The sequence below is a fragment of the Pygoscelis adeliae genome, unplaced genomic scaffold (assembly GCF_000699105.1).
Source record: "Pygoscelis adeliae isolate BGI_AS28 unplaced genomic scaffold, ASM69910v1 Scaffold111, whole genome shotgun sequence".
Lineage (NCBI taxonomy): Eukaryota > Metazoa > Chordata > Aves > Sphenisciformes > Spheniscidae > Pygoscelis > Pygoscelis adeliae.
In genome coordinates this window covers 4,861,601-4,866,649 of record NW_008824542.1, presented here as the reverse complement: position 1 = coordinate 4,866,649, position 5,049 = coordinate 4,861,601, and positions in this window count along the sequence as shown.

Sequence of the window (5,049 nt, the reverse complement as noted above, 5' to 3'; positions counted from 1 at the left end):
TTGTTCTTTTTTTGCCTCCCTTTTTTTTCTCAGACCAGCAATTATGTCTTGAACTTGGAAAACTTCCTTGATAAAAATTCAATTAAATGGCAGTAAATCAAAGCTTTCCAACAGCAAAATATGTTGTTGAAAATCTCCCAGTAAACTCCACTGTTGTTTGCATTTTATAAAAAAGTAGCTGAATCATAGGGGGTAAAGACTCACATCTATAAAAATGTTTAAGTTCCTACTATCCATGTAGATGCTTAGTTTCTCATTGAAAGCAATTGCAATTTGGTCTCTGAAGTGTAAATTATAACCCTAAATATCCCACCTAAGGTAATGTAAGAAATATGCCATGGAGTCACAGATGAAGTCAATGTCTCCTGGCTCTGAGAGTATTTTTTGCATGGTACTGAACAGGAAAACTTGCACTGAACTGAGCTTCATACTGTCATTGCAAAAATGACAGTAGCATTCAAGCTATTTCCTACAATAGTCACAGAGACATCAATAGTGTAGATTTACTCTAAATTGTTTTAAAGTACAGGTACCTCCCTAGTCCCTTGTACCATCGGGAGTCACCAACATTGCAGTAATACATAACTGAATTCTGCTTGATGTCAAGGAATCTCAATTGGTTCTGAATACTCTACAAAGTTTCCAAATTGACAGGCTCAAATAAATAAATGAAAAAATATTTATTTTAAAGTGTTCAAAAACAGTGTAATGGAATCCCAGCTGTTTTCTGGAAACAGATTTCTGCAAAATATCGTTTCAGTGAGGGGAAAAGAAAAGCAGAAAATCATCAACAAAAGAATTGCCTCCTAAAAAATGAACAGTATTTGCTTCATAACAAGAAATCTACACCCTGTACACAGACTGAAAAGTCAGCCTGGAAATAGAGGGAGGATTGCTTGGGTAAGGGGCAGAATTAGAATCCTCAGAAAATATGCTGATTCATTTTGCATTCCTCAGAGTGATCATTGTCATGAATTTGATCCCATACAGTGAGTAAAGTGTAAGAGTCACACAGGCTTAATAATTGCTGAACTGATAAATATGCATATGGAAAAACAAATTGTCCTTAGTTAAAGATTTTGATGAATATTAATGGTATTTCAAAGAACAATTCAGAAAAAAAAAAAAGAAAAAGAAAGAAATAAACATCCAGCTGGCTGCCCGAAAGGGACAGATTTAGATAAACAATAAAACAGAAAGGGAATAAATCTCACATAGTTGTCAATTGTTTCAATATTCCCAATTAATTTTTGATTACAGCAGAAAAAACATTAGGCATGCTATGATTTAAAAGCAAGAGGCATTCCAAATCCTTATCAACCATATCTCTGATATTAGTAGGAATTCTCTAGCTCAAACTGAGTCAGAAAAATTTTATTTGATCAATTATCATGAGTCAGTTATGTATATAAATCCACACTGTATTTTGAAATTGAATAATCTAACTCTAAACTAGGGACTACTTACAAAAAAGTCACTTTGACACCAAACCTGAGAAGTAGAATTTCAGTCACAGCCAACAGCTCAGTGACCTCAGCCCTGACTCATGTTAACCTAGGGGATGCTTGTGCTGCCAGTACTCACGTTACACACAGGCTATGTGTATGTATGAAATGACTTTGCCCTTGTGTCAGGGAGCACGGGGCTTCCTTCTGGATGAAACCTGCTCTCACATGATATCTCCTGTCCACTGCACTGTAGGTAATGATGTAGTTGGATGGTCCTGTAAGAAAACTTGTACAGGTTCATCTCCTTCCTCAAAGCTCACATGATGCCTGTAGTTCAGCATGGGCTTGTGTCCAAACTATGGATAGCTTGTGAGTTTGGACCTGAGGCTGGCTTAGGTCAGTGAAGGAAACAGTATATATGTAGTACAAGTGGCTCCAGATACTCTTATTCTGCTACTTCAGTTATTTGGTGTGAGCCCTGGATTTCCACTGCTGCCACTTGTAACTTCAATAATTCTGTGGGAAACTTCCCCTTTATTGGCATGGGGAATGCAGACTGCATTGGCTTGGGTTTTGCATGTCCATAACCTAAAGCCTTTTCTGGATTCCTTCCTGCTATTAATTACCAACAGCAAGAGCGAGGAAAACCTTAAAAAAATAAAGTATTCAGTTGGTTATAGCACTGTGCCTCTTGGTCTTTGATGAAGACTTCAGCGTCCTGATTTAGCTCTTCCTAAACTTCATTTGACTGCAATTCACAACTGCACTGCACTGTGTTAAAAAGTGGATGCTACACCAAGGAATGAAAATATTTCACCTATCAAGAAAAAGTGAACTGAGGACAAATTTAAACTCTAGATACAGTATGCTAAAAGTATAGTGGGAAAAGATCTGCCAGTATGAACACATATATCAAAATGTAACGTTCATCTTCTTGTAGCATAAGTTTGGAAGTAACTTTGAAATGTATGCAGAATAGGTCACAATTGAGCATGAATGAGAAGAACTATTCCTGACTTGTAACCCTTTTTTCTGATTGTTCTCTTTCCTTTTCCTTTTTTTCTTTTTTTTTTTTTTTAATAACAACAATCAGCACAAAATGCCAGGTTATGAAATCAAGATATTTCTGATTGATAACATATTTTGCCATTCTGTTGCTTACTTCAGCATATACTTGAATTTAAATAATCTGAAACATTTTGCCTGTTCCAAGCACAGAAGACAGACATCTGTCAAATTATATACACTGATATGTAGGAAACCAAAATAGAAAAGCAATATCACAAGAGATACATTATAGTTATGTACTTCCTTGAATTTCCTTCTTAACCTTTATATTAAACACTTCTAACTTTTATCTTTTAAAAATCCTGCTTATTTTACCTCTGAATTATTATTTCCTAATTTTCTCTGATGTTAATTCTCTCGTTATTGTGTATTTTTCTCACTAGCTACATTTAGTCCTTTCCCACAAAAATTGCCATAAAATAGCCCTTCCTGCCATTACATACTCTGTATCATCTTCTGATAACCAGTCTTACTTCTTTCTTTTTTTTTTTTTTTTTTTGCTAACAACCTCTTTAGTTTCTTCCTCACATTTTTCCCAGCCTTTGTGAAAAATGGTGAATCTGTACACTTTCATAAGCCACCTCCAAATGATAAGTAAGGAAAATTGCTAGGATATGAAATCCTTCATTTCAGAGAGTGTTTCTCTCTTCTGTATGAATACGCATAATTACAAAGCAAGGCTTCAGAATACAAGGGAGGGGAAAATATGAGCACAGTAGACATTTTTTTAGTATTTGTGAGGTATCGGAATTTGGAAGATATCTCAGAATTTTTGTTGCTATGGAAACTACATCTTTGAGCTCTGTATTTTCAGGCATGTTTCTGCTGGTTTTATTGCTATTAGATGCTTTTAAAGAAAAAAAAAGTTCTCAGCCATCTAAATACAAGACAGTTAAAATTCACTTTCCTACTTGGGTAAAAATATTGGAGAAATATATCTAGAGAAACATATATGAGTATAGCAGAAATTGTCACATATTGAAAAAATGTATTCTGCCCTAAGAATACTAAAGTTGCCATACTTCTTCAGACTGGTCCAGTCCCTTTATGGTTGCCACTGTTAAATATTTAGAGACAGGTGAGGTTTCAGAAGACACACTGAAAGGCCTGACTACAGGATCTTTTGTTTAGGTTTTTTTTTTCCTAATTCTAGGAAGTTAGTGTCCTATCTGATCATAAAGTATTTGGTTAATCTCTTGACATCATTAATATTCTGTTGCAATAAATTCTCTTACTTATTATGGCATCCTATGAATACTTATTCTCAGAAGTTAAAGCATGTATCCACTTTCTGTTCATTCTGCGTGTCCCCTTCTTCTCATCTTATGGAAGAAAAATTAGGAGCTCTCATTTTCCATTTCATTCCTGTTTAGGTAAAACATGACAGAATTAAATGCTGGTCAGACTCACTGCTCGGATGTAAAGCATTTCCCCTTCTCTTGTATATTATTTGGGACAAGGTGAGAAGGACTGAACTTTGCATTCTAAGAAGTTTAACATTGCCTAAATCTACCTTTACATTCTGTGTGATTTTTTTGTAGTGCATCCGTTTCTTTTGTGAGAGTCACAATATTTCTTAGGGTCTTGGTTCATAACACAAGACAATCTAGAACATTTCTTTCTGGTTTTACTGCTGTGTTCCATATTAGTTCTCTTTATTTTGTCCATGATTTTTTAAAAGTGGCACTGCGGCCACTCAGACACGGGCAGCACGCCCTGAGGCCACTGTGACCCCAGCGACACACCGTGCGGCCACTCAGACCCCGGTGACACGCTCTGCGGCCACTCTGACCCCAGCAACATGCTCTGTGGCTACTCAGACCCCAGCAACAAGCCCCGTGGCCACTCAGACTCCGGTGATATGCACTGTGGCTGAACCAAAGAACCAGCCTGTGCCGGTGTCAGTCGCCCCTGTACACAAGAAGAAATCTTGGAAGCGGAAGTCGGCTCATTTAGTAAGGGAGGAAGAAGCTTCTTCTAAAAGGGAGCCGGAGGAAGAAGTGTACAAGACAGACGATCCTGGAGAAGGGCCGTCATGAGAATGGGAGGAGGAGAGCTGGCCGCTGAACAGGGAGGAAGAAGAGGAAGAACTCATAAATGAGGCAGTTTTAGTAAGGGAGGAAGAAGCTTCTTCTAAAAGGGAACCGGAGGAAGAACTGTACGAGGCAGATGATCCTAGGGAAGGGCCATCACGAGAACAGGAGGAGGAGAGCCAGCCACTGATTGAGGAGGAAGAAGAGGAAGAACTCATAAACGAGGCAGTGACCACCCGATCTCTATCCCTGAGTGAGCTGCAAGATATACGAAAAGATTTCAGCCGTCGTCCAGGCGAGCATATTGTCACCGGGCTGCTCCGATGCTGGGATAATGGAGCCAGTAGCCTGGGATTAGAGGGTAGGGAAGCCAAGCAGCCGGGATCCCTTTCTAGAGGAGGGGGCATTGAGAAAGAGATTGGAAAAGGGGCACAAGTCCTCAGCCTCTTCAGGTGACTCCTGTCAGGCATGAAGGAAAGGTATCCCTTCAAGGAAGATGT